This window comes from Chinchilla lanigera, unplaced genomic scaffold (assembly GCF_000276665.1).
Source record: "Chinchilla lanigera isolate Chin_1 unplaced genomic scaffold, ChiLan1.0 scaffold00102, whole genome shotgun sequence".
Classification (NCBI taxonomy): domain Eukaryota; kingdom Metazoa; phylum Chordata; class Mammalia; order Rodentia; family Chinchillidae; genus Chinchilla; species Chinchilla lanigera.
Genome location: NW_004955503.1, coordinates 3,309,867 through 3,337,719, shown reverse-complemented (window position 1 = coordinate 3,337,719; position 27,853 = coordinate 3,309,867). Strand labels below are relative to the sequence as shown.

Here is a 27,853-nt window from a genome sequence, read left to right as displayed (position 1 = left end):
CCATGGAAAAAAATTTAAAGGTTTATGCAAGTCAATCTGGTGTGTGCATGGGGGCGGGGTCATGCTCCATTTGCATTTGAAATTCAGCTGCAAGGTGGAGAATGATTCAGACTGGGAAAGGACAAAGCAAAAATAATTTTATATGCCTGAGGGTTGGAGATTGTCTCAACTGGTACAGAAGGGAAAGGTTATATGACCTTTGTGAGGCCACTAAAAGAGCAAAAAGAAGAAAGAAATTGGAGCTGTCTTTGCTGTAGCGGACCTGAGAAAATGGGGAGTTGGAAAACTTGGAAGTTATATTCAGAGAATGCACCTGCACAGTTTAAAATTTCATACATGGTGAGATTTGAACTAATGAAAATGTATGCTGCAAAGCTAGGGAAGTTGAATGAAGGAGTAGAGATAGAGGCAGGCAAAGTGCAAGACTACACACAGCTCACAGTTCTGACTGTATCAGAATCATCTCTGTTGTGTTTTGGAAGTTACTAGAGCAGCTACTCAGAGATTCTGATGTAGCAGGACAAATGCAAGCATATGCACTTTTTAACACTTTTACTGATGTTTACAAGACACTCATTCATTTAGGAACCTTGAGCTGAACTTTGAAGTATTACTCAAAGGAACTCTGAGAGCCCCAGATGAGAGCAGAATTTGGGAAGAACAGAATGTGAAGTTTTCACCTAAGGAACTTGAGACTGAGCAGAAAGTACACAGCAAAGGAACTATTTGTGGGAGAGCTAAAGGGCAAGGACTTCAAAGGAGCAGGGGATTTTGCCGGAGAATGAAGAAATTGACTCAGCATCAGGGAGCAAAGGATGAAGGTGTAAGCCTCACCTCCCAATACATCTCTTTTAAACTGGTTTACACAGCATGAAGTTGTTTGCACAACCCAAGCTCACCACCAGCATTGCCAAATTTCTACTCTATTCTGTGAAGAAATGGCTTCAGGGATATTTTCATATTTGAAAACCTTCCTTTCAGGTTTTCAAAGCTCACATCTATCTTTTGCATATTTCATTTACTTTTAGATGACTATAGCCTTTGAGGGGATTAAATGAATCTTGTGAAGATGTACCTAAAAACTAAAATATGAATTATTTTCAATGAGACTCAATAGCCCATTTCACTTACCTGGTTTTCAAGGCATTTGTGTGAAAGAGTATCAGGATGGAGTACAATTAGATAATATAGAATAAATCATTTTTAGAAATATGGAATTCTATGGAATATACTATAGGGCATTTGGGATACAGAAAAGGCTAATTGACTGTATCTTGTACTAGCAGTAGTAGTAGTAATGACAATAAAGCAATGCAAATAAATGTAAAAGTTTCAAATCTTGGTCATCTGGTATATTTTATTTCTCAGTTGTTAAATGTCTTTCAGTATAAAAGCAATGTAAGCTCCACATTATTGAATAATTCAGAGTTGTCTAAAGTAAATATCAGTGTTCTCTTTGCACAACACCATGCCCAGCTCCCCTTTCCTGGTGTATCATCTCTTTCAAGAACTTTTCCTCTGTATTTGTAATGTTTGCATGTAACAGGCATTCATTTGGCTTCTTTCTTTCTTTCTTTCTTTCTTTCTTTCTTTCTTTCTTTCTTTCTCTTTCCTAGTCCCTTGAATTAAACCCAGTACCTTCTCACTAAGCTATATCTCCAGCCCCCCCTCTTTTTTTTATTTTGTGACAGGGACTCATTAAGTCACTAAGTTTCCTAGCCTGGGCTCCAACTTGTGATCCTACTGCTTCAGTCTTCCAGAATTATAAGCATGTACCGCCCCGTCCAGCTCTACTATGCACTTTTCTGTAGCTTCTCTCTCCTTTAGCAATGTAGTGCAGCACAAGTATCTTTCCATGAGCATATACTGAAAATGGATCAACCTCACTTCTTTTAGCATTTGAATAGCATTTCAGAATACAGAGGTACAATATTTTTAAACGTATGTTCCCTTTTTTTTTATGTTTTCAAGTTTCTTCCTGTCAAAACAATACTTCATACATTTTCTTCTAAGTATTAGGATTTTTGGACCATATATTCCTGAAAGGAGAAATGTTGGATCAGAAGATATGCATATTTACTATGTTGAGAGATTATAACCCAAATGCCATACCAAAAAAATGTTTACATTTCCACAAATATAGTGAGTGCCATTGCCTTCATCTTCTTACTGTTTGGGCATATTTTCAGTCTTTTTCATTTTACAAATTAGTATATTATTTATGCTTGCATGTCTTGAATTACAAGTAAGTTTTCTTTAATATCAGGTAAGGTTTGTTTGATTTCAAGTAAGCCTGAGAGCATCTTTTCCTAGTTTATTGGCAAGATCTTTTTCTTGAATTTCTTGTTAGTATATATTAGTTTTGGGGGAGGATGAATTTTATTCACTGTTTCATAGGTATCCTTTATCAATTATCTATATGGACTCTTTGTCTATTATGTTTGAAAAATACTTTCTCCAAAATGCCTGTCATTTTTTAAAGTTTATTTTGATTGACACATAATAATTATACATATTAGTGGGGTACATATGCTGCTTCAGTGTATGTGTATATTGTGTAATGATCAAGTAGTAGTATATCCATCACCTTAAATATTTATCATTTCTTTGTGATGAGGCCATTGAAAATCTTAGCGTTTTGAAATATACAATATATAATTGTTATCTAGATTCACTTACTGCAATAGCACAATAGAACTTCTTTGTGCCATCTTGTAGCAATTTAGTACCCATTGATCAAACTTCCCTTCTTCTGCTTCTCTTTCCCTGCTTCAATTTCAAAGACATCAATATTTTTGTATTCCACATACAAATGAGATCATTCAATACTTTTCTTTCTAGGCCTGGTTTAGCTTATTTAACATAATGATTTCCAGTTTCATCCACATTGTCACAAATGCATGATATTACTATTTTTATGACTGCATAGTTTATATTATACACCTGTCTTTTAATTTTGATTAAGATGTCATTTGTACTATTAAAGGAAGCTTTAAATTTTAATTTGGTCACTTTTTTCCATTTCTTCCTTTATGGCTTCTCACTTTTCTGTTGTGAGAACAAATTTCTAATTTTATTCTCATATGTTCTAGAGGGTATAGTGCCCAATATGTGGAATCTGAAAAAGAGGTTGGCCTTCTGGATATTTACAACTGTATGTGTGTGTGTGTGAGTGTGTGTGTGTGTGTGTGTGTGTGTGTGTGTTTCTGGTACTGGGGATTGAACCCAAGGGCATTCTATCACTAAGCTACTTGTACATCCCGAGACCTTTAATTTTATTTTGAGATGCACTCTTATTGAGGTGCCCAGGTTGGCATGAAAGTGCCAGCATCTGAGAATTTTCTAAGGATAATACTCTATGTTGCTGGGGCAACACTTCAATAATTCTCACATTTATGTGATAGAGATTTCCCCTACATAGACTGTGTCACCCATTTTGAATTTATTTTTGTGTATTATACAAGTACATAGAGGTTCTGATTTTTCTGCTCAAGTCGCCTGTTCTTCAAATGTGTAACCTTATACTTCATTTGTTTCACATTTCCTTTTTAGGGATTAAGAACAAAACAAAATCTTGGCAAAGTACTCATTAATTTGAGTTCTACTCACTTGACGTTGGTGATATTTCAGACACACTGTGGTTAGTTCTCATTAAGTGGAAAAGCAGAAACAAACAGAAGAGCTTATCAAATCAAGGGCTAAAGAAAATAATCTGTTATCTGTCTCTGAAAATTTTTATTATTAATCATAAATCATCAAAACTGGAAGGAAGTGTAGTACATATTTGCCCATCTATTCATTTCCCAGATAAGACAACCAAGGCCTGAAAGCAGCGAGGATAAATGAAGAGCCGGAGTTTAAGTCTCTTAATTTCCAGACCATTCGTATTTCATCTGTAGTAGGTTGTTGGTTTCTAATATATAATTTTATCATATAATAAATTCATTTAAAATATTATTTGATTATATTCATTTGTACTTTCTTATATGTCCTCCAGTTCAAAATACAATAATTGCATTTCTTTAGAGAATAGTCTCAAGTATACACTCTATAGAGTTCAACTGGCCTCTACCCTAATTCTCCAATTATTTGCAATGTGTGAAAAAATTTCAGTACTAGCCTCTCTCTGAAAGAAACCACAGAGGAATTAACAGAAGGCACACCAAAGCCATAAGATGCTATATTGGCTTGTAAGGATAATTGTAAGTTTACTGATAAAAATCAATTTTTATCGGCTCACTTACACTCTGTAATAAGGCCACTGTGGCACTTCCTGCTCAAGGTACATAAGTGAGAGCTAGTGCATATTTGATTTTAATAAATTCTGTTTGTGGGAAACCTGGACAGGAATGAACAGATGTTGGAACCATGTGATAATAGTGTGGCAGGGTAAAAAATCTGTGCATTTATATGGCACACCTGGTGTTTATGATACCTTTGGAACTTTTATAACTATAGCATCTGGCTCTTTGCTGCTGTTCTTTAATTTTCAAACACCCAGGATCTTAGGTTTCTTGCAGTGTAGACATGTCTATCAGAAAAAACAAACAAATAAAGCAGTAAACATGTCATGTGTCTTGCAGTGAAAGAGCACTGCCTCCCCACAAGGAACTTGTGTAAAAATCATTAGTGAAAATTAAAAATATGAGAAAATATTCAGCTCAGCCTCTCTCAGCTCTCCTGAAGGGGCTGTGTGATTTGTGTCTGGATGTCCCCTCTAAGCCTCATGCAGTCGTGGGAGATAGGCTTTTCTAAGGCAGCTGATTCTACAGTTTATAATTGATTCATGGTCAAATGCTGGGATTAAGGTTGTGAGTGCTATACCCACCTTAGGGAAGATAGTCTGCATACAATAACAAGGGTCAGAAAGAGGCTTATCCTTTCTCTTTCCCTTGTTACTTTCACTGTCTTCCTCTGCCATGAATGGTTGCCCCTCTGCCATGTGCTACCCTGCCTTGGAGCTTGAAGATTATGGACTGAAAACTCTAAAAACTGTGAGCTATATTAATCATTTCTTTCTTAATTTGTAGATGTTGGGTATTTTTTCTCAGCAAGGGGAAAATTAAATAAGGCAGGGGAAAATGTATGCACTCAAGGATTACTAGATCATTCATCTTCCCCTCAAAATTTTCCCAATATTTTAAATTTGCAATGAAGATAATTTATGAGCAATGTCTAAAATAAATGTAACACTGTATGTTCTACATTGTGGCACTTTTTGCCATACTGGGGATTGAACCCATAATCTTACCACTGAGTTACATCCCAAACCCTTTTTTAAAAATTTTTGTATCTCTTGAGAAAAGGTCTCGTGAAGTCACTAAGTTGCAGAGGCTGGGTTTGAATTTGTGATCCTCCTTACCTCAGCCCCCCAGAGTGCTGGGATTACAAGCATGCGCAACTATGGCTGGTTTATTATGGAAGTTTTATTCTATTTAACCCAAGATATGTAGGTTGAGGTCAACAAAGACACTAGTTTGATATAACTAAAGTTTGTTGAATTTTTTTTATTTCCTCTGAGCTTTAGGGTGAGTTTTTGTTACGGGACACCAAATGTAACATAGTTTGTCTATTTTTTTCAATTGTTCTAATGAATAAATCAGATTAAGAACAAAATCCACCCAAAAGTTGATAAAAATCATTACACACCTACACACGTACACACACGTGTGCACACATGCAGCTTTACATCGATATTCATTTAGCAACTGTGTAGCACTTCTGGGTTCTTTAGGAAACTAAGACTTACAAGAAACTACATAGTAAAGAATAAGATTGGAAGTTGTGCTCCCTGATGATGACTTCAATTGGGCAAGATATCCTTTTTCAGAAAACACATCCTACTTGGACTTTTGTGATGATGAAACCCCCAGGGTTTGTAAGACACAAAATTTATGTGGAAGTTACCATAAATTGGATAGATTTCAGTGAGGATAAAATCCCTCAGTTAACAACCTGAGAACTCCAAAATAAGTGATGGGAAACATTCAGTGCATTAATTGATTTTGTATTCTTTCTCATTGAGGACCAGAAACTTTCAACTAAAATCCCCAAGAGCCCTCTGCCAAACATTTAGAGCTGGTTCATAAGATAAAACACACTTGTCAACAGTGCCCTAAAGACATCACAATCATAATCTAATGTCAATATGTATAATCCATGAAATAAAATTTTACTACAGTTGGATAAAGTTTAATTTGCTATTCCAGAGCCAAGTAGGTCTCATAAGACAGGTAACTTGGGTGATTAGAAGCAGGTCCAAAGACAGCTTCCCTGACAAACATGTTTTTGCCCTCAGTTTTAGCTGAATCTTTTCTAAACAGTGACCTTTGTTTGTTCTCCTGCTTTTGCTTTGTGTCAAATTTTCCCAGACTTGTAAGGTAACTCAAGAATCTCAGTCATCGTCACAGGGTGGGAAAATACCACCAAACCTTGGCCACAAACTAATATATGGTTGCACAAGTGTTAGAAGACTAACCTGGCCAGGCATCTGGTTGAACTACTAATGACTAAGATAAACACCATGGTAACTTGCCATGGAAGATGAGCAAGGTCACTGATTTTTAAAAAGCTAAACTTCTTTATGAGGTTTTTTAATGAACTGCAAATGACATCTACTTTATCCTATATCCTTATACAATAAAGAAAAATTTAAATGTTGGTGATAAATAAATAAATAAATGATGAGGGTTTTTTTGTTTGCTTTTGGTGTTTTTTTTTTTTTTTTTAGATAGGGTCTCACTACATATTTCAGGCTGGCCTTGAACTCACTATGTAACCCAGCCTGGCTTCAAACTCACGGCAATCTCCTTGCCTCAGCCTCCCAAGTGCTAGGATTCAGGTATGCACCACCATGCCTGGGTGCTTTATTTTTAAGTAATTCAAAATATACAGACAATATGCGCTGTATTTGGGTCTTCCCTTTATTAATATTGTGTTACTTTTAGGCAATGAAAGATTTTTCACATGACAATACTTTAGCCTAGTTTTGCCCTGAAATAGAAACAAAACTTTAAATATGAGTAATTACTTGCAGATGTGATGGAAGAAGAAATGAGGAGTAGAGAGCATGAAACAAGGAAGGAGAGAGAATCAGTCCAAAAATATGTAATCAGGTAGGCCAATTATGCAGGTACTCTATCAAGTGGGCCCATCTAATTTTCTACATGAAATGCAACCCAAGACCATCTTTGTAAAAGGAAAAGAAGAACCTTTAACTATCACCTCTGTTCCTCATTGGTAAGTATTGCCCTAAAGGATATTAACTTTTTCTACCCTCCTCCCAGGTTGCTTTTGCTTGAATGCCAAATGCCTACTGGAACATACTTCTCCAATCAGAGAATCCCCAGGCCAGAAATCATGGATATTTGCAGCTTTGAAGCTGGCCAAAGACAGGACACTATTAGGTGGCCACAGCATTAAAGCTAGTCAAAGCCTGCTTAGTCCACCAGGTTTGCTGGGTGGGAGACATGACCAGAGGATTTGATGTGGAGCACAAAAATTCCCAGTGCACCTTATATACCCAGGACCTGCCAATGAAACTCTATTAAGCTTCTTCATATAGTAGTGACAAACAGAACAGTTTGTGTTTTTATAGCTGTGATTTTTTAATTCTTCCACATAATTTAAACCAAAACTGTAAAAGTTTGTTTCCTTCCCAGTTAGAATTAATGAAACAATGCTACTAAGATTGGTTACCTATTACGTATCATGGACCATTGAAAAATGGATTTTCATTAGTATTTTAGCCTTATTAGCAAGCAAATTATACAGTCATGCAATTTTGAATAAGTAGACTCATAAAATATAGTTATGGAATCGAATTTAAGTAATTCCACTTATTCTCTGGGATTTTTAATCACATCTGTGATTTTATTCAAGACCAAAAATAACAAATTTACCTTTTGTGAAAGAAGACAACTTACTTATCAACACGATCTTATTATGTTATAATTACTGACATGTTTATTTCCTTTTTGTGACGCTGATTTGAAATATTTTGAAATAATGAAATTGTTATAACTTTGTGGGTGTTGTATTCAGGGTTTATAAGGGAATAGAATTCATACAGGATACACACATTTTAGAATTATTTTATGATGTTTTCCTTCTTTTATTTTTAAAATAAATTAATTAAAAAATATTCACCCAAAGAGTCAAATGCAGAGAAGCATAAGAGATCTGTCTATGCATTAGAGACCCAGAGAATCCAGCTGAGGGCCTGGATCCCATGGCAATGTCCTGCATGAGTCCCTCTGAAGACTTTGAGCCCATGACAGTGTCCTCCATGAGTCCAGCTGGAGGCCTAGAGCCCACGACAATGTCTCATGCAGGTCTGTATCAAGGACGTGCACTGGGAAGGCCCAAAGGTCAGTGGTGGAATCTAGAAAGTCTGCGCCAGTGGGATGAAGGATCTGTGCCAGCAGGCTGAGGGATCTGTGCTGGAGCCAAAAAATGTCACTCGAGGTGTGGACCAGAGCTCCCCGCAAAAGGACTGCAGCCATCCTCAGTGACAGTGAGGACCCAAGCTCTTCTAATGATGAGAACAACTGAGTTCATATCAGGAAAACCAGCGTGACAAGCTTCTCTAGGAGAATCGACAGCACGCCATCTTCCCCGCCAGTTCTCCTTTTATGCTGTTGGCAACAACCCTTAGGTGGGCCCTGCACACCCAGAATCACACTGATTCCGTTCAGCTGGGTCCTACAAGTGGCTATTCGTCAATGCGCCACAGTTGGCCTGCTTCATAATTCTCCTGCTTAGTCCATTTGTTACTCAAGTACATATCCATGGGGATTGACAACAGGAGGAGGGTTGGGAGAGATAGTAAAGACAGCCCAGTTTTGAAGGATGTGTTATGAATATCCACCATTTATTGAACTCTCAAAATGTTCTAGTCATTGTCTAGATAAATGCTCTGTATATATAATTTAACACCCACCAAACAGGCATGTTTACCTCCATTCTAGGATGAGGAAACTCAAGCTCAGAGATGCTGAGTAATATGTTCATGGTCACATAGTAGTCGTGTTATAACTAGAATTCAAACAAGCGTGTTTTATTTCAACATTCAGGTTTATTACTTAGCAGTTTGCTGCCTTTGTTTTAGAGGTCAGGAATGACCAGAGTAGGACCTATGAACCTGTTGTACACTGAGCCCGGTAGAAATTTGGTCTTTTGGAAAATGTCTTCAGCCAAATGACTGGAAGAATTGTCACTGCTCCGTCCTGGCAACTTAGAGTCACACACATCCTGTCAAGTCTGGCTACCAGTCGCTGTACTTTCCCTTTTGGCTGCAGTCAGACCACATTGCTTGGCTTTGTTTTCGAACACTGTTTGAGCAGTCTAAGCAGCATATTATTCCCAAAGAAAATGAAAAGTAAAAAATCTATCACATCTCTATTCTTCATCCTTACAAATGTTCACTTTCCAAATGTTTAATGAAATTTTTCCATATCGATATTTTAGTTCCACTAGCAATTTGCAAAGCTTGATGTTGTTTGGGACTATTTCACAGGAGCAGTCTGCATAGCTTCCCTATCTACTTTAGGTCTGCATCACCCATACCCATATTCTCAAATGCCAAATTGAACAGTACTCATTAAATTTATTAAACACATTAAATTTTTAACATGTCCTAGTAGGTACATGGGCACATATTGAAATTATTATCCTGAATTTTCATCTAATAAAAATTATCCAGTCTAGGCAAAGTGGGTGAGAGGCAATATTCTGGATTCAAGAGCATGTGTAACTCAACTAAGAAACAGCCACATTATCTCTGCCCCAGTCTAAGCAAATGTTCCTCTGTAATTGGTAATGCTTGACCAAATTAGCCTGCATGTCATGAACCAAGACTTCTGAAAAAGCATGGGCTTAATTAAATGACAGATAGAATATATCTTTGTACACATCCTGGTTCCTGTTGGAACAGTGTGTGTTCAAATGGGTCATCTCACCAAGACAGAGGTCAAATCTTTCATCTTGTTTTGCTTCAAGTTTCCAATTGACATATAGTACCACTTAGTGGATATAAAAAGACTAAAGCACTACAAAAAAAATCTGTAGCAATAATTAGTTAAGGATACATTAGAAGAATACATAGTTAGAAAATGTGTTTGTCTAGCCATGCATCTTTTCTGTGGAACAAATCAGAGTTCTTTTGCCTGGGCAGGGTATATTATTTCCATAATTGAACAGTAAGCATGTGATGCGGACAGCATAATAACCTACACGTTGAGTGAGGGGGATTAAAATTCTTTAGGACAGCTTCTAAAAGAGAAAAATGCTTTTTGGACATACCCATGAACCTGTCTCTAATCCTTATATTAACCCTGGTCACAGAAGGCTATGATCACCGTATGCCAATGCAGTCTAACTGTTGTAGCAGAGAACTCCTGTATATCAACCTAAACAGAATAAAGATTTATTTCTTGCCACATAGTCCAATTAGGTGATCAGTGGGAAGCCTCTACAAAGCCATTCAGAAATCCAGACTTCTCCTGTGATGTGATCTGCTATGCTTTTGTTCATCATACACCTTTATTGGATCTTCTGCTGCCAGCTGAGTGACAGGGCCAGGCTGAGAATAATGTGACATTCACCTCTTCTTATTTGTCCCGGTCAGGCTATGACACACTTAGCCTTCATTCATGCTCCATTGGCAAGAGCTAGTTTCATGTCCCCACTAGATACAGGAGGGGGAGGAAATGTAATTTCATGGTATTCTCAAGATTTGAAAGAAAGTGGTTCTGTACCTGACACAATCACAATAAAAACATATTTCAAAAAATGATGCACTATTGTAGCACCTTGTTTTGTTGCTTTATAGATACTTACCATAAAATGATATTATTTTATTTGCTAGTAACATGAGGTTTATTAGAGTTTTGTTTTGTTTTCTTGGTTTTATTGTCTGTATCCACAGCATAATGTACTGAGGAAAATTACCATATCCAATTGTTTACTGTCGCATTCCCAGTACCTGGCATAATACAAGGCACTTTACAGGTACTTAATTAAAAATTTGTTAAATGAATAAATGCCAACAAAGGTGAGGAAACAACTCTATTAGTAGCTTAATTTTAAAATGTACTATCTAACAGATAACAGATTTTCAGTAGAGTGGGGCATATATATATATATATATATATATACATACATATATATGACACATCTAGTTTTCATAAGTACTACTCCGAAAAATGTACAGTTTGTGATGACTCTGGCTGATAGGCTCCGGAATGTTTCACTGAGTATTTGTCACTTGAGGTAATGGAAAGATGGCATCGTCAGGTTTAAAAAGTCAGGAAAAGACATCTCGGATATGGAGAGCAACACGCAGTGCAGCTTCCTTCCTTTAGAAACAATGAGCAATATGGTACATTTAAAGCAAGGAGTGCTTGTGGGAACAGCGAGAGATGAGTCTGGAAAGGCAACCGCCAGCAGTGGGGTGGCACTAACAAGTTCTAAGCAAAGAAATGACGTCAGGATCGCAGTTTATGCTGTTTATTCTGGCAGCAGAGAGGTCTGGACTAGAGTCAGGGAAAGTAGTTAGGACGTTATTGGAAATGGGAGAGGTGAATGGAAGGTGTTTGATATATATGGCAGCACAATAAAACACAGGCAAGCTGTCTATCATTTCTCTTTACAAGGGATAATTAATGTTGTCTGTCTGTTAATGTTTTCCTCCTTTTATTTTTAAAATAAAAAAGGATAATTAATAAAAATGTAAAAGGGGCAAGGCGTGGTGGTGCAAGCCTGTAATCCCAGCACTTGGGAGGCTGAGGCAGGAGGATCGTTGTGAGTTCGAGGCCAGCCTGAGCTACAAAATGAGCTCAAGGCCAGCCTGAACTACATAACGAGACCCTGTTTCAAAAAAAGATCCCCCCCCAAAAAAAAACATGTAAAAGGGAAATTGAATGAAATGATTTGTTGTAAACTATTTGTCATAATATCAAATTACTGTGAACCACTCTATGAAAAATAGGAGCCACTTTGTTATATAAGCCACTTCTTTATAATAACATTCTTTTTAAAGTTCTATATTGAAATCCACATTTTCTTTCTCTTTTAGCAATTAGCAACACTCATCTCCATCATCTACTAAACTAAAGTTTATATGGAGCTGGAGTATTTTGCTCTCTCTATGCTCTTCCCAGATCTGTCCCTTCTTCTGTGTAAGTAGGAAATTATTAATTACTTTTCCATTTCTTTGTACGTACTTGAAGTACTCCTACCCCTCACTTTGTTCTTAATGACAATGGGATTTTGGAACTAAGAAATGAAAACCTGATGACTTCGCTCCTGTGGATGTATTGGAAGGTTGATCTTCTGTTTTTAGATAATCAGCACTGGAAGAACAGAACGGAGGCTTCAACAGTCAGACTGGGGCTGAGCTTTACGTCTGCCACTTCATACCAGTACGACTGTGTGCAATTCCCTTAACACCCACCTCACTGAGAAGTGTCAAAAGTAAAATAAGCTACTGTAGGGAAAGGGACTGAGACATTGCTTGAGGATTCACTTAATTTGAAGTGCATTTGACCCTCCAGGTCCCCAGCCAGTCGCCATCTTATCATATGCCCTCTTCCAGCCCACATTCACCCTTTCTCTTTTCATATGAGTGCTACATTTTGGCATATATTCAAACAACGGTCCAATGATTTTTACTTCTTTATATTTATTTATAGAAAATATTTTTATACACCATTCTCTCAAATTGCTTTGGTTAAGTTGTTCGCTCCCCTAAATAGCACAGATGGTATTTATGTGTGCTTCTCCCAGTCAGAACCTCTAGTGTCTTCTCTCACAAGATTTTCTTCGTCTATCCTTTTATCAACAGTAAGATTAGTGATGAAAAATAATTCAATAGCAATCATTTTTCAGCTCTTCCCTCTAATATACACTTCATTCCTTGCTTCTCCTAATTAAATAGCCCCTCCGTGACATGGCCACAGGGTTCCCTTTTTTGTGAAGATGTTTTTTGTTTTCTAAAATACTGAAGTTCTGGTTTTCTCTCATCCAGGGAACAGTTTCAGTGTAGTCTTGATTTTCAAGGCTTTCTGGCTCAGAGCACATTACTTTATTTTCTTTTTTACTGGATGTTAATACTTTGAATTCAATCTTCTAGCCCTGAACTCTTATAGAGGGTTTGTCATTTTAAGTTCTTTCTTCCACTCCCACACATCAAGCTGTTCTTGGCCCATAATCATTCCACTTGTGGTCTAGCTCTGTTAATCTTTAGCACAACAAAAAAAAGGCACCCTTGCTTATTCTTCCTACTTAACTATCTTGGTTAGGTGAACTTACTTCTATTAAAAAGAATGGCCTACTGCACTTGTGATTTCTTTATTGTGGTAGTGGTAGGGAGTTTTTTTGAAAGTACTTCTTTATTTTAAGATACTTTTGTTTCTTTACACAATGAACAAGAATTACCATTTTGCGTAGTTTCTCCTCTATACCTTCAAAGCAATTTAGAACGTCTGTCAGACTTGAAATCACTTGCAAGATTGAGATTGTCTCAGTAATTCAAAGCATCCATAGCCTTTGCTGCCAGAGTTGATAGGGGTGTTACCAATAGTATCCCTGTGCTTCCAGTCTTCAGCAAAAGACCACCTCCCCAAATCACTGATTCATACTCAGAGAATACAATACAGACATCAGTATTATGGAACAAGATTTTTAGTTGTTCCAAGTAAATGGAATAAATATATTCATAACACTCATACAGTGAGCTCATGAATTGTTTTGGTTTATGTCCTAGAGCAAAAGCAGAGATACAATGCCAGGAATCAATTTAATTGGACTTAATAGATATTTATTGCATGTTCTCTATGTGCCTCTAACTATATACATGGATACCCTCTAATTTCTAGACTATAATCTTTACAGCTCTAAGTCTTTTAGCTGAGGAAACTGAAGTCTAGACATCCTCCTATCTTCTTCTTCAGAATTAATGATGCATGGATTTCAGTTTCCTCAGCTAAAATATCTAGAGCTGTTAGAAGTTTTGAAATCTTCAAACACTTCCAAAAAGTCAGTGTGAACCTTGTCTATACCTTTTGTTTCAACAAAAGTGAGCTCACTCTTGCTTCTCTTCCTCATGTGCCTATTTTTTCCTTCAGCATGAGGCCCTCACCAAAAGCTTAGCAAATGCTGGCACCATGATCTTGGACCTCCAGAAATGTGCACCAAAACAAATCTTTTTTTCTTTATAAATTACTCAACCTTAGGTATTGTGTTATAGCCACAGAAAATGGGCTACAAAACCTGCATCTTTATTTCTTCATACCCCATCACCCACCAACCACAATAACCCATAGATATACATATCCATGTTGAATGGCTTTTTACCAAAATACAGGGAATAGTTTCTAGTTATAAATGCATGAGTTTTTGTTTTGCAATGTGGTGAGGGAAGGAAAAATTCTGATTAGGAAAGGGGACACCAGGAGAGCTATAGGGAGACCCACAGGGACAAAATGAGCTCTGTTTACCCTAGGTCTTTTGGACTAGTTTTGATGTCTTGATAGCTAGAGACAACATCCTTGACATGGGCACTGATCTTATTATTATGGTTTATAATAGCAATAATGTCTTTACAGGATATTTTAAGAGAAGTGACTATACACAAATGAGAGTAGGAGAGGAGTAATACAGCAGACACCACCCATGAGAGTAACTTATAGACTGATTTGTAGACTCATGAGAAGCATTTCTGTCAGGATGCTCAGAAATAAATGGAGAACATTTGCAGGTTGTGAGGCTGAAACCTCAGCTCTACACAGCTGGAAGTTACCAAGTCAATGAACAATTGGGTTACAGTCGGGAACATTTTTCCTCATACCAGCATACAAACACAGGATATCGGGGCTGGGGATTTAGCTCAGTGGCAAAGCGCCTGCCTGGCAAGCGCAAAGTCGTGAGTTCGGTTCCCGGTACCGGAGAAAAACCAAAAAAAAAAAAAAAAAACCACAGGATATCAAGAGCTACTATTCAGGATTGTGACACTTGACCTCAGAAAGAATTTAGACTTCTGAGCACATCTCTAGAAATGGAAAATGAAAGTTAACTCTCCAGCCAATTCTTATAGGACCACGTCCCCCTCACCCAACTCATATGCTCACATGTCTATTCTTCTATGATCTAAAAACAGATTGCAAAGGCCACATCGTGTGCACGTCTCATATCCCTCACTCCTGCCCCACCCAGTACAGCATGCACTTGCTCTGGCTTCTGTTACAAAGTTAGATCTTCTCTTTATGATCTCCTATTGCTTGAAGGAAAAAATAATACTTCATCATACAATTTCTCAGTTTGTTTTCAGTTTCCCCCAAAGCATACTTTTAATTCCTGCAGTTACTACTTTCTTATTCTTTTTCAATGTCTTTCCATTTTCTTTTTACATTTTACCCACCACCTTGCTGGAACATATCTAGTGAACAAATTCCTCTAGAGAACAACACATGAGTTTAATACACCAGAGATACACATTTGAATAAAGAACAAACTTCCAACAATAGTAATTAATTTTCCTGTCAGAACCTCAGCAAATGTCTTGAAAAGTTGATACAGCAGTAGCTCCCTTGTCTTCAGTTTTGCACTCTGTAGTTCCAGGGTCTGAAAATACCAAATGGAAAAGTCCAGAAATGAAAAGTTGATAAGTATTAAATTCCACATTATTTTGAGTAGTATAATGAAATTTCACATCATCCCTCACAAGGTAAGAGTTATCTCTTTGACTAGTGTTTCCACACTGCTACCTGCCCATTAGTCACTTAGAAGCCAATTCCTTTTTCAGATGTACTGTCATGGTATTGCAGTGCTTGTGTTCAACTAAACTTTATGTGGTTGGGTAACACTTTGTCAAAATGCCTACACCACTCTTCTTGCTTTATCTTGCTTAAATCTATCATCTCATATCATTACAAGAAGGGTTAAATACAGTACAATATTGTATTATTACAGAAAGGCAGATACTGTATTTGCATAACTTTTATTTTCATACATTGTTATAATTATTCTTACAATAGTTATTATTTTTAATCTCTTACTGAACCTAGCAAACTTTATCACAGATATGCATGTGTGTGAAAAAATATAGTATATAGAGTTTAGTCTATTCAGTTTCAGGCATCTACTGGAGATCTTGCAATGTATGCCTTGAGGATAAGAGGAAACTACTGGATAAAAGGCAGGGACTTGGTGCAAATCTTACTGCTTAGTAGTTGGATACTTTAGAGCAGAGCCAGCTTTTTCATGTTGTTAAAGCCTTAGATTTCAAATCCACACATCCCACTCTTGTTCTGTATCTTACTTTGAATGTCATTTCCTTACACATCTCTGCCATCTTTCTTTAGTAAAAGAAGCATTTTCCAATGGCCACAATAAAATCTGGATTATTCTGCTCCTAGTTGCTTCCTAGACAACGGGAATAAAAATATATCTCATGTATTAGTTTTCCATCACTATAACAAAATATGTGAGATAATCAATTTATGAAGAGTGTAAGTTTATTTTGCCTCATGGTTTGGTATATTCAGTTCAGGATCAACTGGCTCCATTGTTTTTGGGCTTGTGGTGAGGTAGCACACCACTGCGGAAGGAAATGGTGAAACAAAGTTGCTAGTAACATGGCCAGGAAGCAAAAGAGACCAAAGAAGAGGGATTAAGTTTGATCCCCCAATCTCCTTCAAGGGCATGTCTTCAATAATCTAGAACTTGCATTATGGCATACCTCTTTAATAGTACAACACTTCCTGATGGAATAACCCTCTAGACTAAGCCCCTAGTACATGAATTTTGGAAGACATTCAAGATCCAAATTGGGCATCATGTAAGATTAGAGGAAATTGATTTACTTCTTGGCTAAGGAATGACTTTCGTTGTTACCTTCATGTAATCATTAATTTATATCTTCAGTAGTTTTATATTCTAGGGTTCTGTTTCTCTGAAGAGTTTGATATGACTTTATTCATCTAATTTTTGAAACCATGATGAAAAGTCTCTTGGTAATTAGCAAAAAACTGTTTCAGATAGTTTTGAAGTCATAACAAAATGACTGGGAAAAGGTCACCATAAAGAAAAGGATTGTTTTGAATCTAGTTAGCAATAATGAGGACAGGACCTTAGTGGATAAGCCTAAATTATGCTGTTTTGTTCTTCAGAAAGAGTGAGGTTAATACTGATCCACAGGAATTGTACATTAGTAAACAGAAGTAGGTTAAAGTAATTAATCCTATGTCTTGCAGCTCCAACATTTTCTCCCTTAAGAGAAATTACCCAGGGTCCATGGCAACTAACAAAAAAGGTATAGTGATAAAGTAGTTGAGTTCTCTCTGATCTGGGACCTGTTATTTGTTCTAATGTAGTTAGTCTATTGAGAACAAGGCATGACTTTTAAGCCAAACAGCAAGCATACTTTTATTATGACCTCATATCCTTCCCAGTCATAGATATGGAAAATGCTTTTAGAAATATAATGTGTCAGTTTTAGAGCAACTCACTGGAACTATTTGAGAAGCAATTAGATGATATCCTGGGAGAGGAAAGCTTCAATAAAATGAATGGGTAATTTCTCTTAGATTATTTTATATTTCTACTTCCATGTGGAATGAAATGGAAGAATGAGAAAGAAGCGCTACCCCGTTATTATTTTTCTGCAGTAGCTCTGAATCAGTTTTTTAAAATTACAATGTTATTTAGCCTCCTGGACAAATAATTTTGTTTAGCAATCTTACCCTTATCGTGTTAATCTTGGAACTAAATGCTTTATCCATTTATATCAGAGAACATACCAGAGCAACCCTCATATTCATGCACTGAAGAACAACAAAAAGATGGTTCCACAAATAAATGTTTTGCCAGCACAGCAGTGTGCATATTTCTTTAGGGAAAATATAGTGTTCAATTCCTGCCAGGCATGATGCTACGGGAATTCATTAAATACTGTAAAATTATCATCATAGGAGCTAAGACATCTCCACTTTAAGTGAGAGATAACTAAAACTCAAAGGGACTAAAAGACTTGTTCCAGTAAGTGCTAGAGCTACTTCAAAGCGGTTGTGGAGTTCCATATAGTCCCTATATTTAGTTGCTCTCAGTACAGTTTCCCCTGCATATACCAGGCTTCTGAAGTACATAAATAAAAACATATTCCAATATCTGGACATTAGAATTAACAGTTGTGGTTTGGCAGTGATTAACAAGAACCCCAGGCAGGTATGTTCGAGCTGAGCTAAAAGGCACTAGTCTGCAAAATACAGACAGATTCACTCATTTACTCAGCAGCAAATTATAAGACTATAAATTCTTGGTTCTACTCAAAACTCTCTTTGAACAGATACAACCTTGATCTTACAAATGAACCATGCTGGTCTCACTTTTCTCATTTGCAGTGTAGACATGGGGACTTGGAATACTTGGAAATATCCCCAGGTGATGGAACATTTCAAGATCTCAGACTTTCATACTTAAGTTACAATACCTAGTTCTGTAAGGAATTAACACAAATTAAACCTGAAAAGGAGTTGTGGAAATCTCCAATTTTTGCAAAGTCAGACTGCAGTTACAGGTAACATGGGAACCTACTATTTGTCATGAGCTTCTGAAGTAGGTAAAGGAGGCTTATGGGACTAAATGTTTAATTTAAGGCACCTGTGCTGACTTCGTTACTGTCAGAGTTGAATTGAATTACAGAATACCTCACTAGTGTCAGAATTGCTTGGTGTGAGGAAAAAAACACATATTTGATCATACATGTATTCTGTGTTGAATGTTAAGAGTATATGAAGAAAGAAAACATATTTTACAGTTATAACACATATAGAAACATGAAACAAAGGTCAAGAAATATTATTCCTCTTTAGGAAAAAATTTCATTTATCAACTTTTTCCTCTGCTAAAGTCATGTCACCTTGATGGATATAGGTAAATAGTTTGTATTTTTCTCTGTAATTTTGGGATTTCCAAGTCACCTGCAAGTGGAATAGGATAAAAAAATACATGGTCTACACTCTTACCTCCCTGTATTCCTTCTGTCTTCATGCGAGCGCATAAAATTATCTATAACAAAATATAAACTATAAGCACAGTCCAATTTTAAAAAGGTTTTAGCAATATTATCTAAAACAGATTGTGTAAATTTTCTGCTACCATTTTCCTTTCAAGTATTTTGTTCCTGATATGTTATTTTAAAGGGAGAGGAGAGAGAGAGAGAGAGAGAGAGAGACAAAGAAACAGACTGAGAGAGAGAATGAATAAGAATGGAAGAAAAAAGAGCAAATAGAAAAAATAGGAAAACAAAGTAAAAAGAAAATATTAACATGTGAAAACGGGACAAAAAGGAAAAAGAAAAGCCCCTCACTCCTTGCCAAACCACTGATGAACAAAAAAAGACATGAGTACAAAAAAAAAAATTCCTCTGTATTTTTAAATGAGTTGTTTCTTTCTAAGGTCTGAAGCTTGGAATCTAGCATGCCAAACTTTTTTCTGAAGTTTTATTGGTTGCATACCTCCCTGCTCTAAGTGCTTCTCTATACATGCACCCCAGGCTATGGCAATTGTCCAAGCCAAGGTGTGCCCTTGTTCATATTGGCTGATAGGGAAGAAAGAAGACCAGTGGTCTCTGTGTTGGATGTAGAAATCTGGGTAGGGATTCAATCAGATCATTGGGTTTATTGCCAGCATTTTCAGGCCCAGTGGCCTCTGAAAGGTATATACACCAGTCTTGCCTTCTCACCTCAGAGGACAAGGCCCTGTGTCTTTCTCAGCCTGAGTTTAAACTTCTCAGGGGTTTTATCTCTAGCCTGCACCCTCTCAACCGTCATCTGTTATGGCTGTCTCCCACCTAGTCACTGTGAGGGTGCTATGCTGGAAACCCTGAAGTGAAGTTGTTCTGTGGCTTAGTCTTAAACAATCGACCCCTTCCTTAAATGGTTTTTTATTCAACCTTCCCAAATATGGTGGGTGCTGCCCTGAATTTCTTCTCCCCCTGAAGCCTGCTATGCATAAGGAGTCATTTTCATAAGGAATCAGCATAAATTTCCACACTGTTTTTGCAGTTTACCATAGCCATGAGCTTTTGGGGGACTAGCCGAGTCTACTGGAGTCTACTTCTTTCTGGAGCTGGAACCCTCTTGGCTTACCTTGCATCTGTGCACACAGGCCCCCCCTCCGTGGGAGCTGGGAGACCTTTCCAATTGACTGTGTTCTTTTCTCTGAGTTTTTTTTTTTTCTTTTAAAGAAAAAAGTACAAAAAAAAGAATAGTAGCAAAATACGAACAAGACAAAGCAAGGACATTAAAAATGACACAGGGTTTCAAACCAAATGATAGAGATTAACAGTGATTGTTATATTACATATTGTTATCCTCAAAGAAGTTGCTCAGATTACCAGACGTAAGATTAGAAGATTGAGCAAATCATTAAAGGAAATAAGAAAATAATAATTTAAAAGAACATTAGAGACAATATATAGTGTCGCTTGAGGCTTTTCTCTAAGTTTTGATCTGTTTCTTCAGCTTCTGTATAGCTTCTAGTTTTTCTATCAGCTCCTTCTCAATTCCCAGAAATCTGTTTTTGTTTCCTTCCTCACCAAGTTTTGTTTTCCGTGTGCCTGGATTCAAGGTCCCAGAGAAGCTGTATTTTTCTACTGAGTGCTACTCTGCCAGTTTTTCTCCCTCACAAGTACCTGCATGATCATTTTCTTTGTAGCATATAATTTTTCATGAGTTCAAAGGAGTAGGTTCCAGCAAGTAGCTCCTTTTCTTCCTCTATCCTTGATCTTTGCCATATCACTTGTTATTTTGTATCTAAAATAAAGTTTATATCCTTCTGAAAAATAATTCCAGGAGAGCTGTGCACATGTTTTAAAACATCTGAGCCCAGGAGCAGACACACTTTTGCATCTCTGTCTGTCTATTAATTAATAATGCTATTAATTTCCTTTTTCTTTTTAATAGGATATTCAAGCTCAGTTTTCTCTCCTCAATTTCCATCGCTTACCATTGCAAATTTCATTTTTTCATTCTCCCACTCCCCACCCACTCCATCTTTATGAGTATAATCATTAAGCCTTTTTAATCTTTAGATAGTTAACTCTATGCTATTATTGTTCATTTCTTTTCTGTTGTTACTGGAGATATAGCAGTTACATTTAGTAGTTTTTTACTGTATGTCAGTATTCTGTCTTAGTGTTTAAACTAAAATTATAGATCTCTTTTCTATGACTGAGGATGATATATTATTGGTTCTTAAGGTATGTCAACATATTGATACTATTAGTTTTACTGACTTGCTCCTATTGCCTGGATGGCATAGTTGTTGTCATTAATTGTTTTTCCCTATATGCCAATATTTGGTTGCCTTTTTATCAATAATAATGCCTGCAGCTCATTCATAAAGAACTGAGTCTTGGGCCAATTACACTGTGTCTTCCCCTTCCCAAATTGTGGAAGTGTGATAGTTAACTGATTGTGTCAACTTGAGAAAGAATCATCCACTTAAATTAGATCAGCGTAGTTGTGGTTGTGGAAGACCCACCCAAGGGAGGATTGTCACTAGAGGTATAAAAGGGAAATGAAAAAGGAAGCCTTGCTTCTGCTTCTTCAGAGGAGCTCCACTCTTCATCTTCATCTTGAACACAGATAGTAGTGGTCTGTTTTCTTTTGTATCAACCAATATGAGTGAGGACTCACCATGGCTTAGATAACTGCAGACCCTTCAGCCTTCCAGCACAGATCCTCCAGCGTTCCAAAGAAGAACTTTTGGTCTCCTGATTAGAACTCATATTGGACAGTACAGTGGGCTCCAGACCATCAACAGGATCATTAAGATATCCAGCACATGGATGAATATTTTGCACTCTTCTACATCTGATTCTATGGGTGGCCATTGTAAACCAATCTTATAAATTATTATATATTTGTATACAATATTTTTCATTACATCTGTTACTCTAGTAAGCACTGTCTGATAGATATTTTGGTACCAACAGTGACGCTAGAGAGTCTGAATTGCAAATGTAACGTTCTCTAATGGCTTTCGGGGTTCCTGGAGTTGGTTTTCTCATTTTATGAAACCTAAAAGTTTTATGAAACCTAAAGAGAGGCCATGATCTCTGAATCTAGCACTGTGAGGACTACTGATAGTCCTTATTCCATTTGATTAGTCTAATTAACCACTTAGGAAATGTAAGGAAATTAGTGACTCCATATATGAAATTTTTGAATATTTTTGCAGATTGGGAAATATAATGATGCTGTCCAGTTGCTGGTGGCATCTCTGAATAGACTAGTGAAGGAAAACAAGGGGGAATCTAAGCTCTTCTGACTGTGAGAATAAACTAATAAAGGAAAATGAGGTCATAGATTCAAATTCCTAGCTACAGACACATAAAAAAATTAAGATTTCTAAGTGTGTCTTGAAAGAGAATTACTTCTCCTTTAGCTTCCGGGCTAAGGTTGCAGAAACTTGAACACAGGCCCTCATAAATCAATTGGCTGAAATACAGCATAAGTTCAATGTTCAACCTCAGAGGGTATGTGAAATTAAGGTGAAGTCTCTGATCAGAAAAGAATGGGATCCTGTAAACTGGAATGGAGATGTTTGGGAGGATCCTGACAATGCTGAGATCGCTGTGCTCCTAGACACCAATGAGATTATTCTGCCAGAGGCAGAGATTTCCCCACCTACAGTGGTAGAGGCATCACCACGCTCACACCCTATGGTGTTGGCCTCTCCTAGTATACCTGAGGAAATTAATCCTGTGTTTTCCAAGAATGATAAGGCTCCACAGGACCCACTCTCACCACCCACTTTTTCCTCTGGCCAATACCTAGTATCCAATCACAGAAGGTTCCTAAGGGTTAGGTACGTAGAGTGGAAACCATGAGTAGTTCCTCTATTCTCCCAAATAACTTTTTCAGTTTTCTAACTCTTATTGGCAAAGACCTGATGACCAAGTCTGGTAATGGATTTTATGGGTATGGGGTAATGGTAGCAAGACTATACAGGCTGATTTTGATGTTATGGGTCCATTAAGGAGGAATTCTGAATTTAATGTTATAGGTCATGGAGTAAAGAAAAATGTAAATAGTTTATTTGACCAGTTGACAGGGGTATGTGTCAAAAGATGGCCTATTGTGAATGAGTTAGAGATGCCTGGTCTTTCATGGTTTTCTGTTCATTAGGGGATTCAGAGGCTTAGGGAAATGGGAATACTAGAGTGGATTTGTAATATGAAATCTAACCTGCCACATTAGGATGATCCAGAAAATGTACCTTTCACTAACACACTGAGAACCAGATTTGTGAGGGGAGTACCCAAACAGCCCTTTCATTGATTTTCTCTGCATGCCACACCTTGCAGTGAGAACCACATTTACTCAGCTGGGAAACTTAAGGGTGATGCATTTGATTGGATCCTGGAATGGCAGCACTTAATCTCCAAAGGCAGGGGGCATGGACTTACTGTAATGGAAACCAGAAGCAGAATAATGATCAGAAGGGACTGATATGTGTAGACCTAGGGCATTGGCTGTTAGTTATGGTGTTCCTAAAAGTGAAAGAGATAAGAAGCCTACCAAATTTTCATTAGATTTATATAATCAAAAAAATTTAAGGGCGGTGAACAGAAACACTCAAATTATAGTAACAGGGAATCACAGCCCCTCAATCACTTCCCAGATTTGAACCAGTTTATAGACTAAAAATCCCTTGAATGAAGGGGAGGTCTGGTCCCCTTAGGGAAGGATGCTGGTGCACTAAAAGTATAAGCAATCAGTCTTTCTCCCATTCTTCCCCCAAAGAACTTAAGTGTTTTTCCCAAGTGACTGTATATTCGGATAAGGGAAATGATTAGATATTTCCAAGAATACTGGACACAGGTTCTAAACCAACACTGATGCCAGGAGATCTAAAACATCATTGTGTTCCTCCAGCAAGAGTAGGTGTTTATGGAGGTAATGTGATCAATATAGTTTTAGCAAAAGTCTGACACACAGTTTGTCCAGCAGGTCTTAAATCCATCCTGTACTCATTTTCCCTGTTCCAGAATGCATGAGTCCTCACATTGGCTCCTCAGTCTGAGGGCCATTATGGTTGGAAAGGCCAAATTGAAGCCATTAGAGTTGTCTTTGCTGGATAAAATAGTAAACAAAAAGAAAAAGAAAAAAAAAATCCCATCCCTGGAGGGATTGCAGACGTTAGTGTCACTATCAAGGACTTAAAGGATATAGGGTTGGTGGTCCTTACCACAACTCCATTTAATTTTCCTATTTGACCTATGTGAAAGATTAAGAGTCCTGCAGAATGGTGATAGATTACCATAAACCGAATCAAATGGTGACTCTGATTGCAGCTGCTGTACCAAATGTGGCTAGCTTCCTTGAGCAGGTCAGCATATCTCCTGGTACTTGGTATGCAGCTACTGATATGGCAAAGGCCTTCTTCTCCATACCTATCCATTTGCTTGCAGCTGACAAGGCCAAAAATACACCTTCACTGTCTTACCTCAGGGTTATATTACCTCTCTAGCCTCCAGTCACAATTGAATTCTCAGTGCTCTTGATTGGCTTTCTCTCAGGTACTACAGTGGTCCCTTACATTGACGATAATATGCTGATTAGACCAAGGGAGCAGGAGGTAGCAATCACTCTGGATTTATTAGTAAAGCATTTGAGATCAAGAGGGTAGAAAATGAATCCAGTGAAATTTCTAGGTTCTCCTATCTCAGTGAAATTTCTAAGAGTCCTGTGGTCTGACACATGTAAAGCTATCCCTTCTAAGGTAAAAGGTAAGCTGTTTCACCTGGCTCCCCTACAACCAAAAAAGAGGCACAACACCTAGTAGGCCTATTTGGATTTTAGAGGGAACACATTCTTCACTTAGGTGTTTTACTCTGACTTATTTACCAAGTGGTTCAGAAAGCTGCTAGCTTTGAGTGAGGTCCAGAACAAGAAAAGATGCTGTAACAGGTCCAGGGTGCCATGCAGGCTGCTTTGCCATTGGATCCATATGATCTAGCATATCTATTGGGACTTAAAGTTCAGTGGCAGATAGAGATGCTTTTGGAGTCTCTGGCAGGCTCCCATAGGTGAATTTGAGGAGAGACCTTTAGGATTTTGAAGCAAGGCTCTGCCATTATCTGCATAGAACTCCTCTCCAATTGAAAAAAAGGTGCTTGGCCTGCTACTGAGTCTTAGTAGAAGCTAAACGCTTGACCATGGGACACCAGGTTATCATGCAACCTGAGTTGCCTATCAGGAGCCGTGTATTATCTGATCCACTGAGTCATGTTTGGATGTGCACAGCAACATTCTAACATTAAATGGAAATGATATATATGTGATTGAGATAGCATGCTGGGGACCACAAATTGTAAACTGACGTAGTATCTATCCTAGGTTCTCCTAGCTCTGCCTGCCTTGTGGACCTGTTTTGCAATGTAGAAATCACCTTCCTCTAGATCAAGAGATTAGCACCCAGATGTAGGGATGGATCTTGGCTTGTTTCCTTTATGATGTTAAACTTGCCATCCTACCACAACTTCTATATTCCAGTGAAAGCACCCTAACCCCTCCTCTATATCAGCTAATAAAATGGCAGCTAGCTGGAGATTCTGGGCCTTTTATTCTTAGAAAGCAACTGGTGGTCCTAGATCTCTGCTATGCACCCCTTACTTTGTCTCTTGCCCTTCTTTACTTTTACAGTGTGTGCCATAACCCAGGTAGGAGATTGGACCCCACAGCAGAGGTCTCCAACAACTGGCACCATGGGAAGGATCTTTAATAGTAGAGCAGGTCCAGAGGGTACAAGTTAGTTACAAGAAGAAATTGCCTAGATGTCCCTGGCTCCTACTCCTGCTATATTGCCTACTCTTTCCCAGCATGTACCTGTGGCCTCATGGGGATACCATATGATTAGCTGTCAGAGGAAGAGAAGACTAGGACCTGGTTTATGAATGGTTTTGCTCATTGTGCAGGCACCCCCACAAGTGGACAGCTGCATTACAGCCCCTTTCTAGAACATCCCTGAAGGACAGAGTTGAAGGGAAATCTTCACAGTGGGCAGAACTTGGGGCAATGTGCCTGGTAGTACATTTTTCCTAGTAGGAAAAATGGCCAGATGGGAGACTCCATACAGATTCATGGGCTGGCCAGATGGTCAGGTATTTGGAAGGAACATGACTGGAAAATGGGTGACCAAGATAATGGGTAAGGAGTATGTGAATAGACTTCTCCATATGGGCAAAGGTTGTAAAAATATTTGTATCCCATTTAAATGCTCACAAAAAATGACCTCAGCTGAAGAATACTTTAACAATCAAGTGGATAAGATGACCCATTATGTAGATAGTGGTCAACATCTTTCTTTAGCCACCCTTGTCATTGCACAATGGGCTCATGAACAGAGTGGCCATGCTGGCCAGGATGGAGGCTATGCATGGGCTCAGCAACATGAATCCTCACTTACCACTCCTGAATGTCCAATATGCCAGCAGCAGAGACCAACACTGCATCCTCAATATGGCACCATTCCTTAGGGTGGTCAGTCTGTGACCTGGTGACAGGTTGATTATGTTGGACCGCTTCCATCATGGAAAGGAGAATGTTTTGTCCTTACTAGAATAGGCACTTATTCTAGATACAGATTTGTCTTCCTTGCATGTAACGCTTCTACCAAATCTGCCATCTGTGGACTGAAGGCCTTATCCTCCATCATAGCATTCCACACAGAACTACTTCTGACCAAGGAACACATTTTATGGTCAAAGAAGTGAGGCAATAGACCATGCTCATAGAATTCACTGCTCTTATCATGCTGCTCACAATCCAGAAATGGCTGGATTGAAAGAAAAATGGAAGAGTCTTTGGAAGACACAGTTACAGTGCCAGCTAGGTGGCAATAGCTTGCAAGGCTGGGGCAAGTTCTCCAAAGGACTGTAGATGCTTTCATTCAGCATCTTCTGTATGGTACTATGCCTCCCATAGCCAAGATTCATGAGTCTAGAAATCAGGGGGTGGAAATGGGAATAGTATCAGTCCTTCTAGTGATCCACTAGCAAAACTTCTGCTCCCTTTTCCCATGACTGTATGCTCTGCTTGCTTAGAAGTCTTAGTTCCAGAGTGAGGAAGGCTTATATCAAGAAGCACAGCAATGATAACACTGAAGTAGGAGCTAAGAGTTCCCCCTGGTCATTTTGGTCTCTTCATGCTGCTGAGGAAACAAGCAGAAAAGGGAATTATGGTGTTGGCAGGAATGATTGATCCACACTCTCAAAGGAAATTTGGACTATTATTCCACAATGCAGGAAAGGGAAAATGCATTTGAAGTGCAAGAGACCCTTTAGGGTGCCTCCTTGTAATACCATGCCCTGTTATTAAAGTCAATGAGAAACTAAAGTGACAGCTCAATTCATGAACTTAAATTTTTTCCATGATTCTGGTCATAAACCAAATTGAATGAAAATTGAATTAATTTTCCCCATAAGGTCAACATTGAACCTAACTATTGAATTTGATTTGGTTTCCATCCAATTTGGTCTGCAATCAGAATCATAAAAAGAATTATGTTCATGAACCTAGGTACCACTGTATAGCAACTCAATCCAGCAACAATGACAATTGGTCCAGAACCTTCAGGAATAATGCATTGGTCACCCCACCAAGGAAAGATCCAACACCTGCTGAGGTGTTTGCTGAAGGCCAAGGGAAAACAGAATGGGTAGTTGAAGAAGGTAGTTCTAAATACTATCTACAACAACCCTGTGATCAGCTACAGAAACAAGGATTATAACTGTACATTTCTGTTTGTACACAGGATAGTTAAAACATGTTAGGTGTAAATATAC

General features: G+C 37.9%; 1 pseudogene; it reads left to right on the top strand.

Annotated features, from left to right (window-relative positions):
• The first annotated feature begins 307 nt into the window (after window positions 1-307).
• LOC102010388 lies at window positions 308-27,798 on the top strand (annotated as a pseudogene).
• The last annotated feature ends 55 nt before the right edge of the window (window positions 27,799-27,853 follow it).